Consider the following 23,972-nt stretch of genomic DNA (forward strand, 5'->3'; position numbering starts at 1 on the left):
AAATGCAGGCAGGTCATGGAGGACTTTGCCTCTCAGACCACATTTATGATGCACATTCGGTATGCAGAGCACAGGGATAGGACCACGAAATTCAAGGTAGAGTGCTTGTCCTCCAGGAGCTTGAAACCTTAACTCCAGAGAGGCCCAGTCAAGAGGACAGTGCCTGCCAGTAGCCCCCATCTCCTCTGCCTACTTCTGCAGCAGTTGGAGTGGACCCAGAAGAGACCGGGGTAGTTGATGTATCACAGTTCTGGCCCTCAATGCAAGTTTTTTTGTTTTTGTTTTTTCAAATTTAACATACTTTTCCATCCATCTGTGGAAACCGATGCTTTCAATTTATAAACAATAGTAAGGCCAGCTCTGAATTCATTTATTCATTCAACAAATGTTTATTGAGCTCTTATTTGGGTATTTAAGGCACTTATTTGGGTATTTAAGACCAAACATATTACTCTGTTATTACAGTGATGATAATGGTCATGTTCATTCTCTTAGTGAGGAATTATTGTTCAACTGTTAGAATTTTTCTGTACCATGCCAGAATATCAGCTTCCAAGGATGTTGGAGATTGACTTGTAAATAGGATACCAACTGGATAAATAGGAAACACTTTTTTAAAAATCTACAGAAAGGAGTTTCTTTTCAATTTTGATTTTGCTGTCACCATCACCTTTATCAGCAGAGAGAAAAGCATTTTGGCAAGGGGGCTCTCTCTGACTTGAAATGCTTTTCTCTTTTAGCTTGTAGGCCACACAAGACACTGAATCTTCAGAAGTAAAGCAGTTTAAGAGATGCTTTAATTTACAAGGTTCAAAGTTAGAAGTAGCTCCAGTGATTGCCTTAAGTAACAGAATCAGATTGTAAGCCTTGAATGCTACTTGTAATAAACTTAAGCTCCAAATGGAACAAATGAGATGTTGAGTGTGAGTGTGCTTTGCAAACTTCTAGGAGTTCTATAAATGTCACAGCAAATATTTATCGAGTACCTACTTTGAAATCAGAAGAAAAGGCAGGGCAGAAACCAGAGACAGGGAGACCAATTAGAAGGGCACCACAATCCACCAAGGAAAAGGCAGGGTGGGGGGAACTTGGGGAAGGCCGGAAACGGATGATAGCAGCAAAATGGGAAAGGAACAGACGCAAAGGGAAAAACTGACCCAATCTGACATCTGAGTAGAGAAAAAACAGCTAAAGCTGACACTGAGATTTCCAGAGCAGTGGTACCCATGAAGACAACTTGGAGAAGGGTGAGGGACTGCATTTTCGAGGGGCTGAGTTTGAAGTGTTGAAGTATGACGTATGATATCCCCCAGACGATCAGTGGTTTTGCATCCCACAGGGAGGCTAGGGCTAGTTTAGAATCACTGATATAAAAAAAGTTAAGAGATGAGAGAACAAATTTTCCAGTGAAAAACCGTAGAGAGGCAAAGCTTGAGGATGGAGCCTTCTGAGAGGACCTAGCAAAAAGTCTGACAAGAGAGCAAGGAAGAATGAGAGAACAGGGCTCTGGAAGCCAGCAGTAGAGGGTTTCCCAGAGGAGAGAGGGTGCAGTGTTAGGCTTCTGCCTAGTCGCTTCAGTCACGATTCCCAGGCAAGAGTACTAGAGTCAGTTGCCATGCCCTCCTCAAGGGATCTTCCCCACTCAGGGAGTGAACCCGGGTCTCCTGCACTGCAGGCAGATTCTTTACCACTTGGCCACCAGGGAAACCCAGATGAACAAGACAGGTGATATGAGGCCTAAAACGGCCATTGGATTGACAAGTGCTAAATCCCTTATTTGTTGTTTCACTTTGTAACATGCTGTGACCTGCAGAATGGATATCAAGTGGTTCCATTTCCAAAAAAAAATGTGTAGTTTGCACAAATCAAGAATCACTGCAAAAATTTTATCCTAACAAGCCCCAAAACACACTTCTGATTACTAAAATTTCAAGATGTTAAATGTGGTTTTGACAGTTGTCGTCCTCTTTATTCTGTTGTCAACAGACGACCAAAGAATATCCGTTGATAGAAAGTTCTTAAAAACTACATTTCTGTTGATGTAAAGGTTTCTAACAGTAATCAGATTTGTATTTTGCCTTTTGCCATATGACTGTTGTATGACAGGGGAGAGAGAGAGTGTGTGTGTGTGTGTGTGTGTGTGTGCGCGTGCGCGTGTGCGCACACGCACGTGTGTGTGTATGTATTTCATGGGCATATGAGCTTAGTACAATGGAATGAGAAGGCTGGGGTCAGATAAATCTAGTTTCACAACCTAGCTGGGCTATTTTCCAGGGTTGTGACTTCAGAAAAGTTACTCTCTAAGCCTAGCTTTTTCCATCCATAACTCAAATAGGATTGTTTTGGAGATTGAGTAATATATAACTTGGTCAGGATCCATGCCATAGTAGGCAATTAATAAATGCTAATTCCATTCCCCTTACAGTTTTTTTAGGTATATGTATTTTTATCTAATATCTGTCTATACCTAAAGGCTTATTTTTATGACTTATTTTAGCATGTTCATTTTGTCATGGCACGCGCATACCTTCCATGATAGCTAGTCTATCCTGTGAGAGTTCAAATGACCTGCAATTTAGTATGGATAAGAATCTACCTGGGAAGGAGTTCCCTGGTGGTCCAGTGGTTAAGACTTCACCTTCCAGAGCAGGTGGTATGGGTTCGATCTGTGGTAGAAGATCCCACACACCTCATGGCCAAAAAACCAGAACACGAAACAGAAGAAATATTGTAATAAATACAATAAAGACTTTAAAAATAGTCCACATTAAAAAAAATATCTTTTTATAAAAGATTACACCTGAGGGATTGACTAAAATGCAGGTTCTCGGGTCCTTAGCACAGAGACTCAAATTCAGTAAATTTCAGGCAGACTCCTGAGAATCTTCATTTTAAACCAGTACTGCAGTGATGAAGATTAGCAAATGCCAGTTTTTAGGAAGCAGAGAAAGGAGATAAACCTGAGACTTGATAGGTTGATTTAAAATCCATAAAGACGTGCCTGTACTCAAAAGTTTTGTGTTGTTCATGTTGACGAATTATTCTGTAATAAGATAAAAGACACATGGGTCCCAGATAGTGAAGGAATGGTAGTCTTATCACACCCACTGTCGCCATCTGCGGTGCAGCCACAGCGGTGCTGGGTGACACAGCCCTCATATCAACTTCTTTTCCTGTGGAGTAAGTGGTAACACCCTGTTCCTATGCCCAGAGTTTGCAAAACCAGTGCAACTTTAAGTGTTGTTACCAATAATATATTTAATGGCAGTAACAGTGCACAAGCACACCACTAAAATAGTTTGATGCATCTGTCTATCTGACTCTCTCTTCTGGTCGATAAACATCCGTGTCGTTATATTTCCTTTTTCTTCGCATCTTGTAATCATGTACTTTTTAGACTAGTTCACATTGTTACCAACCTCATTTTATAGGTGAGAGAATAATTTATCCTTTTTTCTCCTCCTCGTCCCAGCTCTCTTTATTTATTCACAGGAAAGGATTGAGACATACATACATGTTTGGTATTAAGCTATTTATGGAGAATATAAAACATAATTTTGACTCGTATTTATTAAATTGCACTTTACATTCCTTGTATGTAATTTAGAAATCGGGTGACTCAATGGGGATATGTTTATTAAAATTCTACTGAGTCATTTTATAACAGTTGTTGGCATTCCACTAACAGTTCACTTTTTTTGGAACAGGATGCCAGTGTCCTGGAGCCTTGCTTAGAATCAGGGCTTCTATGTCTAAACCCATAGGCCCTAAGGGGAGAAGACTGAACTGAATTTCATGGAGTCCATCCTGCCCCTTATATGCATTATCTCGGCCATCTTACTGGAATCTCCAGATAACTGGTGTGGCAGAAATTGAGTCTGAGAGGTTCCGTCTGATGTGGTAAACATGAGTTTTTCACTCTCTGGGCTCTTATCTGGCTCCAAAGTCCAGCCTTCTGTCTCCACACCCCACGTAGTTTCCCCAGCCACATACTGAGAGCATGAAATAGCTCATCGTTCCTGATTGTGGCTTAGAGACCCTTGCCCCTGCTATTCCAGTAATCTCAGAATTTTTGACAAGAAGTGAATGGACAGAGGTAATGTCCAAATTTGAATTCATTCAACAAATATGAGCTTGGTGCTAGGTATCATCAGATCAGGACCCTACCCTCAGGGCCTCCCTATCTTTCTCACCTGTTCTTATCTACCATCCAAGTGCTGCTGCAGGCTTGTCTTTTAGAGCAAAGACACCAGGTGATTGATGCACTGATAAGGTCAAAGATTTGTGTCTTGCTATAGCTGTCATTAGACTTCCCTGGTGGCTCAGACGGTAAAGCATCTGCCTGTAATGCAGGAGACCTAGGTTCAATCCCTGGGTCAGGAAAATCATCTGGAGAAGGAAATGGCAACCCACTCCAGTACTCTTGCCTGGAAAATCCAACGGACGGAGGAGCCTGGCAAGCTACAGTCCATGGGGTCGCAAAGAGTCAAACACTACTGAGCGACTTCACTTTCACTTTCATTTTATAGCTGTCACTGTCCCTGTGTGGGGCTTTATGTTCCCAGAGTTGCTCTGTCACTTTGAAAGTTTAAAACAGTTCCTTAGGGGATTGCCTTGGGGCCCTAAGGAAGTCTACAGGAGAAAGAGCCCAGAGCCCTGCAGTGGGGCGTTGAGGGGGAGGTCAAAGAGCATCCTGTAAAAGATTGGACTGGAGACCTAGGACTGGTTCCCGTGACCCACTGCGCAGCCTTGGAAAAGAAAGGCACAGAACTGTGCTGGCTTGATTTCCTCACCTGTAACCGGAGAAAGTTTGGTTCAGTGATGGAAAAGGCTCCTTCCAGCCGTAATTCTGCTTCCTCCCCAGCAGAAAAGCAGATGTGCTAAAACAAGCAGATGGTAACTCCACGTCTGAGGTTGGCCAGAGATCCCAGTTGCGAAGCTCCCTCCCACTGTCCTCCAAGGGGTACTTGTACTGGCCAGACCTTGAGTCCGACCTGTACCCCATACACTTTTGAGGAAAGTGCATGGGTTTAAGGGTGGGAGAGATGGTCTGCTTTGGAGGAAATGAGGCTTTTTTTCTACTGGCTGGGGAATCAATCAACAGGTGACAAAATAGGAGGTAAGGAATCATGGTTTGAAACTTTATGGCTGGAAAGAACCTGAGGAAGTAAACTAGCCCAGCCTCTTCACATTCCAGATAAGGGAACGGAAATGCAGGGAAGTCGTAGGATTTGCTCAGGGTCACACCACTTTTGTGGCAGACAGGGAACAGAAGCCAGTGTCCCTTGCCTGTCCAGTTTGCTGAAGAAACAGGTAGGTCCTGTCGTAAGGTGGATTATCAGGAGAGCAGGAACGGGCAGTCAGCAAGCCAAGCCTAAGGAAGCACTGGCTCCCTCCAACTGTTTTGTTGACAAGAGCAGCCCGCCATGCCGGCTGGGCTTCTCAGCAGAAAGACACCACAATGCAAACTTCCTGTTCCATCGAAGCTCTTGGATTCTTGTCAGTTAAGAGAGTCAAGAAAATTTTCCTTTTAAGCTAAGAGAGGCAGGAGGCTGTCTCCTATTTTTTAAAGCATTTTTTCCTCTCTTATTTAAGTGAAAATTGCTAAGGTCTCCAATAATTTAGTTTTGAGAGGAACGAAGCATTTTCTCAAGGAGTATAAAGAGGAAGACCGAGCTCGCACAGCCCATGTTGCTGGTCACACCTGTGCACGTAGTCCTCCTCGCCCTGTGGTCCTGAGGACTCCAGTGGCTGTTCCAAGTGCTAGAGGAGCATCCTGGGGTTCTTTCGGCCACCCCCTTAAGGCTGGCTTTGTGCCAGGTGAGATAGATACAAGCTGTCACTTCCTGCTTTGTGCAGGGGATATTGTTTCTAGGTCCCGTTCTGTTTGTGTTATTTTTCCTGTTTGTGTGTTAGAACACTTGTGATTATTTGCAGAGTTGATTATCACTAGATAATAAGACCAGCAATTCAGTAAAAACAGAGCTGAATTTATTATCTAGCCAGGCAGAAGACAGCGGCATTCAGAATCCATCTCCCCAAACACATAAGCATTTTCACGCAGTCATGGAGATTTCTGATTAGCTCTAATAGAACACCAATTCACTTCTAGACCAAAGGGAAGATTTGTTTGGTCTCAGAATCTACGCAGCATTCTGGTCTGTCCCTGTGTAGACGGTCTATTCTGGTCCTATAGTCCTTGACCCGAACTCGGAGAGCAGGGGTGCCAAGGTCTCGGGTGGTCCTTGGTACTTGTAGGGGAGGCCGTGGCCAGTCTTACTGCATCCCGGGTCCCTGCTGCAAATTCCTTCTGTTGCCTGTTCCACCCTTTCCCTCAGACTAATGCATGTTCCATCTTTGCTTTAAAACGGGAAGGGGTGGGAGGACCACTTTGAGGAAGCCGAAGGCACAGGGATAGATGGAAAAAGGGATGACGTGGCAGTGAAATGAAGCCCCAAATGGGGTTTCACTCAGACATTAGAGAACTGGCCCACCCTGGGTGCTGTGCTAAATCGGGTTTGAAAAAAAAAAGCCTGACCTTTAAGATTTTTTCCTGTCAAGGTCTAGCAATTCTGGAGTTTTCTTTAGCTACTCTACCCTGCAAGTTGACTTTTTTTGCACAGAAGCATTGTAAATTACCTGGGAGAACATTTTGTTTTTTCCCTGTAAATGAATATACACTGTGAAGTGAGTTCTGACCTTGTTTGGTTGTTTATTTAAGTCTGAATATTCATTTTTGTTTTTTGACAAGTTTCAGGAAATCACTCAAGAGCTTTGTACCATGTTTGAATGATCTATTTTAAGACTTTCTTTTCTATTGAACGATTGGCATGTCTGATAAGAAGACTACGCGTCCCTATTTTAGGAAATACTTTTCGAGGTCCTTAACTTCTCTTTTTCATGTATGAAGCTTAAACAGGAATCTTACCTCCAATCCTAGCAGCTCCCTAACATTAAAAATGACCTGTCCTCCCCGCCCTCCTCCCCCCCATGAGGTTCTCTGGCTCAGGGAGAAAAATAAAAGTCGGGTGATTAGTCATTGTGGCGTTCAGCAAACAAACACTTTGGAGGCCATGATTTATGTCGCTGGTGGGGCAAAAAAACCCAGGTTCTATCTGTCTCTAGCACTGACTGTTGTGAAAGGTAAGTGCCCTGTGTTTCCAGAAGGTCCCCTGAGTGCCCCTGGTTGTTGCGTTCAGGTTTCTGAAACCCGGTGGCCATTTTCTGTTGAGTTTGAATCCCTGTGCTAAACCCCTCCCCCTGAGGAGTCCATGAGCATTTGTTTTCTAAAATGAAAGCACAGGCAGAGACTCGAGCTGTTCTACAGAACAGCCTATTTTTAGATTTTTTTTTTTCTTAATCAGTGTATTTAAAGCATAATTTTTCTAAACAGTCTATTGTGGGCTAATATCTACACTGAGTTTAGGTTTGTCTGGGGAATTTTTACTTTTTTTTTTTTTTTAATGCAGGCAACATATTTATTGACATAATTGTTCCCTGTTCCTTTTGCCTCCAGGTCATTTCACTCTAAAACAGGTGAGCAGGGGGAACTGTTTGGATACCTACTGCCAGAAACCTTCATTTAGTTTTGATCAGATTTATTCTGAGGGTAAACTTGGCAGAAGCAAACAGGAATTTAGTTCCTTTAATACTCTGCCCTCCCCCGCCGCCCCACAGTTTTTCCCGTCGGTTTCTTTTGTCTGAACCATTGTGCATCCATGTGTGTGTCTGGCCAGAGTTCTGATAACATTTCTGCAGTACAGAAAAACTTCTGGGCCTCTGGTCATACGTCAGCCCAGCTGGTGGGCTTGTTGGATGGTCCCTCCAGTCACCCGCACCTCCTGAACCGCAGGGCGAGGTGACAGTTCCACAAGGTGTGTGTCACGCCTGGCCTCTTTCCAGAGATTGTGGTATTGCCAATGGTAGCTTCACACTGGGAAAACGGGAGGTGGAAGAGAAATGATGGAAAACACTGGGGGGAGAGATTGTGGAAAACAGAATAGAAGAAATGTGTGTGCAAGGAAAGTATCTACATGGACTCAAATAAATAGCTGACAGCCCAGGGCCATAAAAATCATCTCCGTACACTGGCCTTTTGGATGGATCCAGGTGGGGGTTCTGCTGGGAACACGGGGCTGTCTGTTGACGGTGGGGAGGAAGTATGGCAGAGCAGGGCAAGAGCATCAGTAGCTCTTCTCCATGAGGTTCCCCCACCCTAGTGTGACAGATGCTTAGATTGGTCTCCAGACCAAGGGATTCGCTCTGCGCCAGCACCCCCAAAGTCTCTAGACCAGGTACAGTTGCTTCCTTGAAGAGACTGCCATTGTTCCACTGAGAACTTCTCTGAGATTCCCCAAGGACACTTGTGGTCTTGCTGGTTAGACTTTATTGTGTTGACCCTATTGTTTGCCATCCGGGCTGTGCTTCTCTGATCTAGTTTCTAGAATTGTTATTGTCTGGGTAATGCAGTGAAGGAGCATGATATCAATTCAAATTGCCCTTACCTAGTAAGGAGCTGTACATCCTCTGTAGTTCCTTCTTCCCATGTTGCATCTCCTGCTAATGATGAATATGGAACCTTCTTTTCCTAGATTTATTTTTTTAGTTAAAAAAATTTTTTTGGCCATGCTGCATGGGATGCAGGATCTTAGTTTCCCAACAGAGGATCAAACCTGCACCCCCTGCAGTAGAAGCGGCATCTTAACCACTGGACCTCCAGGGAAGCCCCTGGAACCCTCTCTAAAAAAGGATGCCTCTAAGAGGCAAATTGTGTGGAGATCTGATGAGGAGTTATCATCCCTTTCTCAGAGCTTGAGCAGACCGTATCATTAAAATGACTTTAGGGAATGCCCTGGTGGTCCAGTGGTTATTATTCCGTGCTTTCACTGCTGGGACCCAGGTTCAATCCCTGGTCAGGGAACTAAGAGCCTGTAAGCTTTGCAGTACAGCCAAAAATAAACAGATAAAAATTTAAAAATAAATAAAACAATTTGAGTCAAAGTGGAGAATTTGATACCTACCCTTTTTGTCTCCCAGGACTCATACAGTAGGAAGTTTTCCACATGAGAGTGAACACACTGGAGGGAACCTGAAGAAATACTGTGTGACCCAAATATATTCTGTGTTAGGGCTTCTGACGACCTTTTCTTCATTAAAATGGAGTACTTCTGTAGTTTTGAAATCTTGAATATTGGTATTGCACCATTTAAATTTTAAGAGGCCTGTGAATCACTGTAGGAATCACTGATACGTTACAGGCCTAAGTGATCTACCTCCATGTCATTGTAGATTAGAGTCTAAAATGCTGATATATACAGGGACAGGAAGGTGATATGAATGTTCAATGTAGGCTGGATTTAAGAAGATAGAATGGTTAGATCATGGCAAACTGAAGGACATGAAAACTACTAAAATACTGCAGGGCTGAATGAGCCAGGTCTGCAGGCCGATTCAGCCTCTGGACTGCCGCTCTGCTCGGCAGTTGTAGAGCTTCGCCATCTGACTCAATCCACCAGGCTGGATTTCCTCAGTGGCAACCTGCCCAGTCTTTTCCTGCAGAACGTTGGGCTTGCAGCTCTCCAAGGCCCAGCCCAAGAAAAATTCATGGCCATCGAGCCTTCTCCATGTCACAGCAAAGAAAGGAGCTACTTTAGCTGTGAAGTGTGTCCATCTCATACGGGCAAAGTGATTCGTTGGGAGAACACAGCTTTTGTGTCCAAGGACATCTGGAGAGGCATTGGACAAAGCAGCCTTGATTAAGCTGCTCTGTGCTCAGAGTGCCCATTTCAGGACGCAACAGGAAGAACCCACCAAAGGAAGCCCCATCTTATCTGGCCACGTCACTCCCAAGGCAGCTAAATGCCAAGACTGATCTGGATGGTCTTGGGCAATGGGGTGAAAACAGGGGACAGCAGGCGTATCTTGATAAACCTGGTCTGTGATATTAACCTCCTTGGCCCAAGGATGCTTTCTGAAGTATCAGGCAGTTAGCTACTTCCTAACTCATCCTAGGCTGGGACAATGTGAGAATTGTCCTCCCTTTCTCTGTTGACACTCTGTTGACCTTCCTTCTGAACATCCTGGAATTTATAATGCCTTCCCTTTTTCCTAAACGTCTTTTAATCACTCTCCTTTTCATCAGCTCTCTTGGTGCTAAGTGAGTCAGACTGTCTGCAAACACTCAGCACAGGGCCTGGCATGTAGAAAGTGCTCAGTAAATATTAGCTTTTATCGTCATTGGCACCATCATCATCACCATGATAACTATGGTCATTTCCCCAGCAGATATGGAAACTTGGTTTCCTTAAACCTTAAACTTGGTTGTTTACCTCCACAGAGTCTCTTTGGGACAGTCTCTGGGTGGAGGCTGCGGAGAGGTGTGCCTCTCACATTACATTGTAGGCTTGTATGATGGGGTGGTTTTGACCACACTGAGAATCTCATCCTGAAGGCTTTGTCCCCTGGCTGCGACTTTAACTTCAGCCAAGTACCGGACTCCTTACTCACACACCCCCACCACTCGCCATTGACCCTTTGGCCACGCAAACCCTCTTGCTGAGCAGGGGAATTTCTTGTTAGAGGATAGATCACTTTTGTGCATCAGGGAGCCCACGCAAATAGTTATAATGTAGAACTGTGAAGGTAGAGCATGTGTAGATATAAAAATGAGGGCAGTCCATGAAGATTTTGGGACACTGGTAGGTGATGAGAAGTGGGGTATAACCGAAACTTCTTCAGTGTTGGTGACTGAAGAGTATCGCCTACTCCTTGGAAACACTTTTTTTTTTTAAAGGTTTTTTTGATGTGTACTGTTTTTTAAAGTCTTTATTAAGTTTGTTACATTATTGCTTCCGTGGATTTTTTTTTTTAATGTTTTTTGGGTTTTTGGCTACAAAGCTTATGGGATCTTAGCTCCCCGACCAAGGATCAAACCCGTACCCCCTGACTGCCAGGGAAATCCCTCCTAGGAAATATTTCAGAAAATGGAAATAACTGATGCCATGCTCCTAAGGTGACTTATTGTTTGGACTGGAAGTTACTAAGGTGGTGAGGAGAAAATGGCCACAGCATCTTAGAGATGAAATCCTAGCTTCGTATCAAATTCATTTAGTTTAGAAAGCAAATTAAATAAAAGCCTTTTCAGCCCTTCAAAGCGCTCACCCCTATTTTGAGGGTAACGTGGTCTAGTATTTTATTAATTGGTAATTGTGGTGCTTTTTTCTGTTTTCTAAAGTACTTTCACATGGATACTTAGTGGCCTGGGATCCCTAGGGCTGCATGAGACTTAGAAGTGGAGCTGTATACTTAGCAGATAACTCTCTTGGTTGGTTTCTTTTTTTCCACCTCTTCCTGCCACTGTTGGGGAACTTGGCTTGGAGTTCTGGACTCCAGTCCCCTCCCCCATCCACCCAGTTGAGTTATTGTCATTGTAAGGCCGACCCCCCGGGGGCCATGATGGGCTGCCCCTCCTCTCCCTCCCCTGGCGGGGGAAGTCCCTAACGGAAGGAGCCTCCCAGATCCTGGGGACCAATGACAGCACACTTCACCAGCTAAAGCCACCCCACCCCAGCCACGTAGAAGGACCTGTCAGCCCGGGACGCCTTGGCCTGGTGACCTATCCGAACCCCTGTCCATCTAACCTGACCATCCCTCGCGATGAACGTATAAAAACCACCCCCAAACATGGTCTGGGTGCAGACTTCCTCGACCTGCCTCGTTCAGGTCCGGGAACCCCACCTGGGAGCGCTTCGCCATTAAAAAGCCTGGCAGACACTCTTTTGGTGTCCTAGTCTTTTACCTAACAGTCATGATATCAGCCCACCAGAAGATGTTTCTACATCCCCAGAGCTGTGAATGTGACCTTTTTGGGGGAAAAAAAGGGTCTTCACAGATGTAAAATTTTAAGGATCTTGAGATGAATTCATCCTGGATTATCAGGTGGACCCTGAATCCAATGACAAGTGTGCTTATAAGAGACACACAGAAGAGAGACGCAGAAAGAGGGGACGGCCATGGGAAGATGCAGCCACAGGCCAAGGAACCATAGGACCATCACAAGCTGGAACAGGCAGGAAGGATTCTCCCCCTGGAGGCTTCAGAGAGGGCACGGCCCTGCCTGCATCTTGGTTTTGGGCCTCTAGCCTCCATTAATGGCACCCCACTCTAGTACTCTTGCCTGGAAAATCCCATGGGTGGAGGAGCCTGGAAGGCTGCAGTCCATGGGGTCGCTAAGAGTCGGACACGACTGAGCGACTTCGCTTTCCCTTTTCACTTTCATGCATTGGAGAAGGAAATGCACTCCAGTGTTCTTGCCTGGAGAATCCCAAGGACGGGGGAGCCTGGTGGGCTGCCATCTATGGGGTCGCACTGAGTCGGACACGACTGAAGCGACTTAGCAGCAGCAGCAGCAGCAGCAGCAGCCTCCATTAGCTGTGAGAGAATAAATCTCTGTTGTTTTAAGTCACCAAGTTTGTGGTAGTTTGTTATGGCAGTGTTAGCAAACTGATACAGTGTCCAGCCTAACCTTGATTCAGAAGTGCCTGGGAACTTGGGAAAAATCAGTTTCCGGGGTCTTGTGCCCTGGCTGTTCTGATTCAGTCTGGGGTAGCACCAAGAAACTAAATTTTTAGTAAGAACCTCCAGGTGGTTCTGATACATCCAGTCACCTCTCAGTATCGGTATTGATCAAGTTCCTTCTTCTGCCCTATTTCTTTTTCATCTTTTTCACCCGCTTTCCTTGGGCATCATCCATGCTCATGTGTGCAGCCAGCTTTTGTGTTGGTGCGATGCATGGCTGCATCTTCAGCCCAGCTTCCTCTTAGCATCAAAGTCCATCGTGGATCAAAGTCCACTGTGGAGGACTGCTTGAGAGTGCCAGCTGTGTCTCCCACAGGCTCCTCAGAGGGCACACTGACTTAATTCTTCTTCTGCCAGACCAGCCCTCTGGTCTGGTTCCCCCTTTCTCTCTCCTCAAGTTTATAACTAGTTGATTCTTCCATTCAAATAGCTTTTACTTATTTTTCTCTTTACCATCCTCAGCTGTCTCCTTGTCTTCTTTCCAGCCCCCTCCAGACATCCTTCTCATCAAACTGCTCCCAGAATGACCTGTCTGCATATTTATCTAAATGATTCCTGCTTCAGATCTTTTAAAGGACTCACCTTTGTCCTGGGTGCACATTAGAATCACCTGGAGAGTTTTTTCCTTTTTACCCAAGACCAAACGAATTAGAATCTCAAGATGGAGACTGAGTGTCCATGTTCTCGAGTTCCCATAGGTGATTCCAGTATGCAGGTAAGGTTTACCTAAGGCCTTCCTGGTGTGTTCTTCTCCATCTCCATCTCCCATCCGGCCCTGCCCAGCGTCTGTGCAGCAGACATCCCACTTCTTTGTGTGTTTAGTCGATAAGTCATGTCTGACTCTTTGCAACCCCACAGACTAGCCCACCAGGTTCCTCTGGCCGTGGGATTTCCCAGGCAAGAAAACTGGAGTGGGTTGCCATGCCCTTCTCCAGGGAATCTTTCTAGTCCAGGGATCCAACCTGTGTCTCTCGCGTCTCCTGCATCGGAGATTCATTAACACTGAGCCGTGTGGGAAGCCCCACCTCTTTGCCAGTCTCCAAATGTGTCACCGTGTTTCCTGCTCCTTTGCCTTTGCCTGACCTCTTTTTAGAATAGAATGCCTTTTTCCTTTTTGGATCCCAGAGAAATTCTCCCTGTCTCTCAAGACTCGGTTCCCCCTCATCCTCCCTGACTATCCTTCACCAAACTCAGTGTAAGGCTGCCTCCTTCAAAGCCCTGGGTGTGCTCATTAGAGCACTTCCATCATCACGGAGGAGCTGTTTGTCTGCATGTCTGTGTCCTCCATTGGACTGTGGGCTCCAGGAGCTTTCTGAAAAGAAATAAAGGATTAAATAAAGCCAAGGGGACGAAATCATTTTTCTGCTTCTCTGAATCATGGTATCCAGACTGCCTTATAGTACATCAGGCACTTTTTAGAAAACAGAAATCTACTTAAGGGACTTCCCTGGTGGTCCAGTGGCTCAAACTCCACACTCCCAAAGCAGGGGGCCCAAGTTTGATCCCTGGTAAGGAAACTAGATCCCACATTCTGCCACTGAGAGTTTGCATGCCACAACTAAAATGATCCTGTGTGCCACAATAAAGAATGAAGATCCCTAGCGCATAGACCTGGTGCAGCCAAATAAATAAATATTAAAAAAAAAAAAACTACTTGGTTTTAGTGAATATAATGAAGTTGTACCAGTAGAAGCGGTAGTATATAATACCATTAAGTGAACACCTAGTTAAAAGCTAGTCAAATCTAGTCAAAGCTATGGTTTTTCCATTAGTCATGTATGGATCTGAGAGTTGGACCGTAGAGAAGGATGAGCGCTGAAGAATTGATGCTTATGAACTGTGGTGCTGGAAAAGACTCTTGGACTGCAAGGAGATCAAACCAGTCAATCCTAAAGGAAATCAGTCCTGAATATTTTTTTGGAAGGACTGATGCTGAAGCTGAAACTTTACTATTTTGACCACCTGATGTGAAGAACTGACTCATTGAAAAAGACCCTGATGTTGGGAAAGGTTGAAGGCAGGAGGAGAAGGGAATGCCAGAGGATGAGATGGTTGGATGGCATCACCGACTCAATGGACATGAGTTTGAGTAAGCTCTGGGAGTTGGTGATGGACAGGGAAGCCTGGCGTGCTGCAGCCCATGGGGTAGCAAAGAGTCAGACATGACTGAGCGACTGACCTGAACTAAAGGGAACACCTGCTAGCTGAGGTCTCTGTAATCATTGCTTCATTTAACTATCATGATAATCATCTCAGGCATTATTCCCATTTTACAGAATGAATTAAATAAAGCACTGTGTGGTCAAATCATGCAGAATGGCAGAGAATATGAAGTAAAATGCATAAATGATCAGCTAGTCAGCAGTATGTGGTATATAGGCTGAACAGGAAAAACCCATTTTATTGGTAGAAATAGCTAATGATGTGTAGTTTTTTGAGTGGCAAGTACACATTTGATACTAACTTTGGCCGACAAAGATACACAGCTACTAAACATATCAATCAGAAGATGAGATGGTAGTTTATATTTACTTATATTTCGAATCACATAAATACAGTCTTCCTTTTAAGTATGCTAGAAGGAATTTGATCCAGAGTCACAGGATCAGGGTTGAAAAACCCCAACCTTGTCAACTTATAAGCCATGTGGTGTTTGGATTTTGGTTTAATTTTTCTGAGCTTTCACATCTTCATCTTTGAAATGGAAATATTATTTCACAGTCCACAGGGGTGTTATGAGAAAGGAGATCAGATGTTGTGTGTGGAAGTGCTTTGTAGATGTTGCTGTTGTTTAGTCACTAAGTCATGTCCGACTCTTTGCAACCCTATAGATTGTAGCCCCGCCAGACTCCTCTGTTCATGGGATTTCCTAGGGAAGAGTACTGGAGTGGGTTGCCCTTTCCTTCTCCTTCCTGACCCAAGGATACAACCCATGTCTCCTGCTTGGCAGGCAGATTCTTTACCATTGAGCCACCAGGGAATCCTGCTTTATAAATGGTAGAGGGCTAAACAGGACTAAGGTGAGGTGTTCTTTCTTTGTGTTCTGTGTTTGTTGAACAAGAAAGTTTCCAGAAAGTTGGCGTTTGGAAAGACTCGGGATGGGGAAGGCAGTATTTTTCTGGGTGAGCAGATACAGGTACTGGAATGATTCTCTGGAGCAGCAGGATCCGAGGATGCTGGGATGGGAGCCCCTGAAAAACAAGTGGCCTGAGCTAGTTAGGATGAGGGAATGAGAAGAATGTTTGGAAAATTAGTCTTCCTGTGCTTGTTGATACAATGGAGCTGCTGCTGTTGCTGCTAAGTTGCTTCAGTCGTGTCCGACTCTGTGCGACCCCATAGACGGCAGCCCACCAGGCTCCGCCGTCCCTGGGATTCTCCAGGCAAGAACACTGGAGTGGGTTGCCATTTCCTTCTCCAGTGCAGGACAGTGAAATGGGAAAGTGAAGTTGCTCAGTCGTGGCAGACTCTTTTCGACCCCATGGACTGCAGCACCGGACTCCTCCATCCATGGGATTTTCCAGGCAAGAGTACTGGAGTGGGTTGCCAGTGCCTTCTCCAGCAATGGAGCTGGGAGAATGCCTGTAACCAAGGACCAGCCCAGGAACCACAGATCAGCTCCAGGGCCTTGCCATCTTGTACTTTAGCTCATAGTCTATTCCCAACAACTTTACCCGCAGCAACTCTGAAGTTTTGAGGTCTCAGAGTAAAAGCTCACTTACCCTGAGGTCTCAATGTCTTCATCCAAACATATTAGTGTATTAACACACCAGAGCTTCTTTTCGCAGAGTCAGGGTTGCTTCCTGATAGCGTGGCTGTAACCTTCTTCCTCTTTCAGATGAAACTGAGCTTTATCTTTTTTTATTCTAACAAATTGAAGAATATTTTCTAAGTCATCATCAGTATAACAGTCCTGATGTTAAAATAAAGTCTGAGTGGGTAAAAAGAATGATCACATTCTGCCAGTCTTTGGAGGAGAGCAGAGGAGGCCGCCTTTTGTCACAGACATCACCACCCTAGACTTACTTGGAAGTTTCTGAAGGAGGAGTCAGCATATCATGTTCAAGGAAGCAGTAGTTGTATTTTAAGATAGCATTGTCTTTCTGAAATATTCCAACAGACTAGAAATTATGGACCAAAGGAACACAACTACATTTCACAAGAATGAGTGAATTTTTGAAAGGAAAGAAAGATAACGCTAAGTCGTATCCGACTCTTGTGACCCCGTGAACTGTAGCCCACCAGGCTCCTCTGTCCAGGAGATTCTCCATGCAAGAATACTGGAGTGGGTTGCCATTTCCATCTTCAGGGGAATCTTCCTGACCCCGGAGTGGAACTCAGGTCTCCTGCATTGTAGGTAGATTCTTTACCAGCTGAGCTACATGGGAAGCCTACATGAATTTTTGAGGATCAGTTTAAAAATTCAGCTTTGGGAGTTGGGAAGCCAAGGAAGAAGAAGAAGAACACAAAGGCAGAAAGGAGAACTCCATACCAAAAAAAGAGTCTAATATTATACATAAAATCAATTATCACACACTTACTATTTGCTATGTACTTGCCCTGGCTGGGTGCCCTTGTGTGTGTGTGTGTATGTGTGAAGTTGCTTCAGTTGCGTCTGACTCTTTGCAACCCCATGAACTGTAGCCCACCAGGCTCCTCTGTCCATGGGGTTCTCCAGGAGAGAATACTGGAGTGCGCCATTTCCTTCTCCAGGGGATCTTCCCAACTCAGGGATCGAACTCGCATCTCTTACGTCTCCTGCATTGGCAGGTGGGCTCTTTACCACTAACGCCACCTGGTACTCTCATTGAATCCCCCCAGCAGCCTACGAGGTCTGTATGATTTGCTCCAATTAATATGTGAAGAGACCGAGGCTTAGGGAAGTCAAGAACACTCTAAGGTCCTGTGTCAGTGAGCAGGTCTGGTGGCTGCCAGTTGAGGAGTATGGTGATATGCTTAAGGTGTATGGAGCCAGAAATCTGGAAACCTGTTTTAGTGATACCATGAGACCTTATCCAAGTCATTCTACTTCTCTGTGCCTCCATTTTCTCATATCTAAAATCAGAGGGTTGGACGAAACTATCTAAAGTTCCTTGTCTATAAAATTCTCTTTGCTGGGGCCTAGTTGAAGGAACTGGAGATGTTTAGCCCAGGGAAGGGACATGCAAACCTTCAAAGGGCTGTCACATGCAGAGGTCACAACTGAGGGCTCTGCATGAGGACTGCTCCTCTAAGGAGGAAATTCCCACACTGGGTGGAGTGGTCCCCACCCGTGGTCTGAAGAATCTCGAGAATCCATCTACAGCAAATGAAGAAGTAGTTAGAAGGCATGCTCCACTAAGAATCTTGCTCTATGCTTTTTGTTATCTAAAACACCCAAGGTCTATTTATTTTGAAACAAAATTCATTCATCTGCCCATTTTGAGCAAGGTTTTGGGATCCCCAGTGACTCAGGACCCAAGAGCATCTCTTTGTGTGGACTCAGCACCATCTTGTGGACGTGGCACTGGGAACTGGGAACGTACGCTAGTCGTCAAGTGGAAAAGAACTTCAGGACACAAGCATGAAAGAGTTGTTGCCCTGGGAAATGCTCCTCAGGGATCATGAGGGGCTGATCCCTTAGAGGAACTGCCTGCTCTCAAAGTGAGGGTCTGCCGTGGGGAATTTACTTGTCTGTCTCTAACCCTGTTATGATGCCCTTGACACCTGGGAGAGTAGAGTGGGCAGGTTCAGTGACACAGTAAGCCAGATCTTCCAAGGAGTTGTGGTATAGCACCCGGGGTCCTATTTCCTAGCAGGGTGGTGGGCATCAGTACAGAGGCCTCAGGAGGGAGCCCCGGGCCCCTTCCCTCTGGCCTTCCTCTCCCATATCCTGTATCCAGCCCCACCTCTCCTGGTCCAGGACTCTGCTTCATCCGCTCTCCTTCTTGCTGGCATTGATCGCCACTCAGAGCATCGCTTGCCCTGTTGTGCTTCAAGGCCCCCTTCTCCACAAGGTGAGGATGGAACAGATGGAAGGTGTAAAGGGAACCAGAGCACTGGGGCTGAAAATGCTTTGCCTTCCCCAGCCCTGACTCCTCATAATGGTGAGACTAGCCATCTGGGTGTTCTTGGCATTTCTGTACGTGAAGAAGCTGAGCAATAATCTTATTCAGAGCTAAGATGACGGTCAAGAGCAGTATTGCTCAGCGCCTTTACCAGGCTGAAAAGGTCGACCCGTGGCCCTGAAGAGGCCACTAGAGGGGTAAAAGCTCTCCCTGGTTGTTGCGAACCCAACCTCTTTTTCTCTGCTTATTCTTCATAGCTGGGTTGGTAGAAATATGTGTAGTAGGCATGCAGGGCTCCCCCAAATAATAGAATCACTAATTTTGTACCTGTTAACACATAGTTACTGGCTTTATTGATACTATATTATGATACATATACCTGTTCTTTGAAAATGTCCTTTTAATTACATTACTATACCCATATTAACAGACTTCCCTAACAGGCTCAGACGGTAAAGAATCTGCCTGTAATGCAGGAGACCCAGGTTCTATCCCTAGGTCAGGAAGATACCCTGGAGAAGGAAATGGCAACCCACTCCAGTATTCTTGTCTGGAAAATTCCATGGACAGAGGAGCCCGATGGGCTACAGTCCATGGGGTCACAAAGAGTCGGACACGTCTGAGCAACTAACACACAATGTGTTACCCACAGTCCCTTATTTTGCTGAGTATTTATTTTTGTACTTCTTTTCAGCAAGTATGTTTTTATAACTTCCCTTCTTTTGGGGTCAGCCAGACCTGAGTGCCATAATCCCTGCCTGTCCGGCCCACCAGAGCTAAGTTGCCCAGGCTCCCTGGAAGCCCTTGAAGCCGGGGACTCTCCAGGCCACTCATTGCTCCACTTCAGCCCCAGGGAAATCCCCACTTACAAAATGACCCCCTGCTTCCAACACCCTTTCAACCAACAGGCGTTAAATTGGTTGCTATTATCATAATGAGATGAGCTAAAGAAAAGAGTTGCTGGGATTGTTTTGTTTTCTGGAATTTTCATGGAAAATTATCAGCGTGTAAAAGAGCAATAGACTGAGATACTATGGTTTATCTGGATTGTCCCTTCTAATCCTATTAAGAACTAAGTTGCACTATTATATCCATTTTATAGATTAAAATAAAAAAAGCCCAAGTCTTGAGATGCTAATTAACTTGTTTAAATTCATACAGCTACTAAGTGGCAGGACTGGAGTTTGAGCCCAGGAGTGTGTTAGCAGAGGCCCTGCTCTGCCCTCTGAGGATAAAGATGACTCCATGGGAGGAGAAAGGACAGCTTGGGGATCGAGAAAAAGAAAGCTTGGAACAACTGGCTCCTTCTGACAGTTGTCAAAAGTTTTAATCAGGGAATTCAATGGCAGCTTGAACCAAAATCCAGAATCAGCATATAAATGTGCAAAACCCCAGACCAAACCCAGATTTTCAAAAAAAATTTCACTGAATCAGCTACAACCTAATGAATCCATTAAACTGAGACATAAACTAAAAAGACTTTTACATGAAAAATCCAGGACATAAAAATGTTCTCTAAAATAAATCATAACCAAACTGCTGTTATTAGGTTCCTGGTTTAACGTAAGAGAAAGGAGGTCTTAAGACTTTACCCTTGCAAAAATCCCCTCGGTGTGAGGGCAGAGAAGCAAATGTGGTCTGCCAAGAGACTAAAGAGATAGGAGAGATGATGAAGCAGAACACAGGGAAGGCTTTCTTATGAAATAAAAGAATTTCACCATATAAAACAAGCATGTGGGACTTCCCCTACAGTCCAGTGGGTAAAACTCCATGCTTCCACTGCAGGGGGTATGGGTTCAGGCCCTGGTTGGAGAACTTAGATCCCATGTGCCAAATGGCCAAAAAATAAAAATAAAACAAGCACATGATCCAATAAACAACCAGCACCAGGCCTTGTTTTTATAGCCAAAAGTTGAGTGACCTTCTGACTTAAAAAGACAAGTGCACACAAAAGAAATGTATAGATTATTTGTCTTAAACACATTATTTTAGTTTCCTTCCTGTCGAGCTTTTACTAATTGCTAAAAAATTGCTAATAGCCAACTTGGATAATTTTTATTTAAGATCTTAATGCTTTCTCCCATAGGCTTAGAAGAAGTGCTAACATATGATGCAGGTAAAGAAAATCATTTTGATGATACTTGCAACTCAACGCCCACATAGGGGCTAAGGCTCAGATGTAATAACTGCTTTTGGCATTAGGAAGATGATTAGTTGATGAGCCCCTCTAGGGTGTTAAACACTGTGAGGGGGACTGGGGAACTCCCGGCACACAGTGAAATAGAGTATTTGTCCCTACCATTGAGGAATTTCACCTTCCCTGTATTTGGGGACCTGTGGTCAAGACTTGGTAATACTTGTTCCTACTGACATTTACCACTAATAATAATTAATTGGTAATAGTTATATAATAATAGCTAATGTTTATTAAGCTTGACTTTGTGCCAGATATTAAGCCAACCACTTCATGGTTACTGTCATTTAATCTTCATTTTAACCTGATAAGGTGCTATTATTAGCTCCATTTTGCACATGAAGAAGCTGAGGTGCAGAGCAAGAAGCTTGCCCAAGGTCATAGCCAGAACGTGATGAGAGCCAGACTTGATACCAGAGTTCAGGCTCAGCCACGGTGCCAGACTGGACATGGTCTGCTGTATCCCGCATTATCCTTCAGGAGGACCCTGCTTCATGAGTGGAATAATACCATGTTCTGGGGTCCCTCAGCTCTCTTAGTTCAGTAGCTTTAATCACCCCCCATGCAGCCCACTCCAATGTTCTTGCCTGGAGAATCCCAGGGACGGCGGAGCCCGGTGGGCTGCCGTCTATGGGGTCACACAGAGTCGGACACGACTGAAGCGACTTAGCAGCAGCAGCAGCAGCAGCAGTATGCCCCTTCTGTGCCCACTTCTTGTGGTAGCCCCTTGTGTTATACTCAATAACTGGAGGGTGGTAGACATTTGATAGATACTATCTTGAGATGGAAGTGGACCAAAAAGATAATGTTTATTTAATAGCGTCATCTATTTGATGACTTTTTTAAAATGACATTAAAAAAAAATTATTTATTTAGATGCCCCAGGTCTCAGTTGCGACATGCAGGGTCTTCAGTCTTCGTGGCAGCATTTGAACTCTTAGTTGCAGCATGTGGGATCTAGTTCCCCAAACAGGGATGGAGCCCGGGCCCCCTGCATTGGGAGCACGAGGTCTGAGCCACTGGACCACCAGGGAAGCCCCTGAAGTTTACATTTTTTAAAGAAAATAAAAGTAGAATTTTTTTCGTATAAATTTATTTATTTTAATTGGAGGTTAATTACTTTACAATATTGTATTGGTTTTGCCATACATCAACATGAATCCACCACAGGTGTTCCCCATCCTGAACCCCCCCCTTCCACCTCCCTCCCCATACCATCCCTCTGGGTCGTCCCAGTGCACCAGCCCCAAGCATCCAGTATCATGCATCGAACCTGGACTGGCGATTTGTTTCATATATGATATTATACATGTTTCAATGCCATTCTCCCAAATCATCCCACCCTCTCCCTCTCCCACAGAGTCCAAAAGACTGTCCTATACATCTGTGTCTCTTTTGCTGTCTTGCATATAGGGTTATCGTTACCATCTTTTGGAAAATTCTGAATTACATGAAGTGTTTACTTCAGGACCATCTGATGATCCATATAGAATCGTTGTGCATATGGGGGATACAGCCCCTTCTGGCAGGGGAGTGCAGCCCTCAGCAGGGTACCTGCGTGGGGCCAAGCAAACTGTGGGCAGGCTATGAGCCCCCCAAGACCCCCACCCCACAGCATACCATAGGGCATAACCTGTCCCCTTGTAGATGGTGCCCCCCTCAAATCCAGGCTCCCGAATGCTAAATGCCCACACACTGATTGGTAGGCTGGGGTCATGAGCATAGGCGCTTTTGATACCAGTAAAGAACTTTTGATACCAGGAAAAGCTAAGTGGTTTGTTTTTTGGTGCTCCAAACGTATAGTGGAGAGTGTAGTTTTTGAGTCATCCTGCTCAGGTTTTAGTCCCAGCTTTGCTGCTCACTGACTAAATGACCTTGGTCAAATTAAACAGCCTCTCCAAGTCTCAGTTTTCTCATTTTCAAAATAAGGTTGCTGTGAGGCTTCATCAGGACGGTGTATATGGAGTGTGCAGAGCACTGCTGGGCACAGGGATGTGCTTGTGTGGTGTTGGGGGCATAGCACACGGCTGGCTTTAGGTTAGCTTCCTCCTGTCCCATGAATGAGTGGGGGACGCTGACACACGTGTGGTGGAATGTGAATGTCACTTTAAAGCGGCTTTCAGGGAGGCTGCCCAGAGGGGCTCCAACACCCACAGGAGACACAGTGACCTGATACTTCAAACGGTAGTTAGAAGTTGTGGGCCAGCTTGTGTGCACAACAGACCTGGGTAACTTTCAGCAGGAAGCAACACACCCATCTACCCAGATCCTGTTCCCAAAACGGATTCCGTATCAGCAGTGTCACCTGGCTCCTGTTCTTTCTGAGATTCAACAGGTGAGTCCGATGTTTAGTTCTGCAGAGAACCACCATTGTAAGCTCACATTATGATGCCTCTTCCGTCTTGCTGCTGGTTGCCTGATGGGCAAAGAGGGCTTGTGTATGCCTTTGGGGGTGGGTCACCAATCAGTGTACCAGGAAACGCAAGCATCCAGAGTATAGGACCCAGAATCAGGCCACAGACCCAGCTGTGCTTCACTTATCCCAGACCCTTCTGCTGATCAGCATTTCATGAGAGGGGGCTGAGCGAGGGAAACGACCTTGGAAGGAACTGAAAGTGGTTACAGAAAGCGGATGTCCCTGGGGGTGCTTGCAGGGAGCACAGGTACGGAAATGGAGCCTTGTTAAAACACCCAACACTAGGACCTTATGCTGCACCCCTGTGTTGATAACTTTAAATTTTTAGCATTTTTTTTTTAAGTTAACTTTTAAAAGTTTACTGCTAGTTCAGTCCAAGCACTCAGGAGACAAAGGTCAAATGCTTAGGGCTTAAAGACAAAAGGACAAAATTCAACTGAGTACATTTTAAAGATCTTCAGTTCAGTTCAGTCGCTCAGTCGTGTCCGACTCTTTGCGACCCCGTGAATCGCAGCACACCAGGCCTCCCTGTCCATAACCAACTCCCGGAGTTCACTCAAACTCACGTCCATCAAGTCAGTGGTGCCATCCAGCCATCTCATCCTCTGTCATCCCCTTCTCCTCCTGCCCCCAATCCCTCCCAGCATCAGAGTCTTTTCCAATGAGTCACCTCTTCCCATGAGGTGGCCAAAGTATTGGAGTTTCAGCTTTAGCATCATTCCTTCCAAAGAAATCCCAGGGC

General features: G+C 45.1%; 1 protein-coding gene and 1 non-coding gene across 6 annotated transcripts in view; both read left to right on the forward strand.

The window, feature by feature from the left end:
* ZBTB38 (zinc finger and BTB domain containing 38) overlaps window positions 1–23,972 on the forward strand; it is a 138,693-nt gene that overhangs the window by 93,607 nt on the left and 21,114 nt on the right. The window lies entirely within an intron of this gene.
* On the forward strand, window positions 4,312–4,384 carry TRNAY-GUA. Its single transcript has one exon. It is a non-coding gene; the product is annotated as a tRNA-Tyr (tRNA).

Source organism: Oryx dammah, unplaced genomic scaffold (genome assembly GCF_014754425.2).
Source record: "Oryx dammah isolate SB20612 unplaced genomic scaffold, SCBI_Odam_1.1 HiC_scaffold_2, whole genome shotgun sequence".
Taxonomy (NCBI): Eukaryota; Metazoa; Chordata; class Mammalia; order Artiodactyla; family Bovidae; genus Oryx; species Oryx dammah.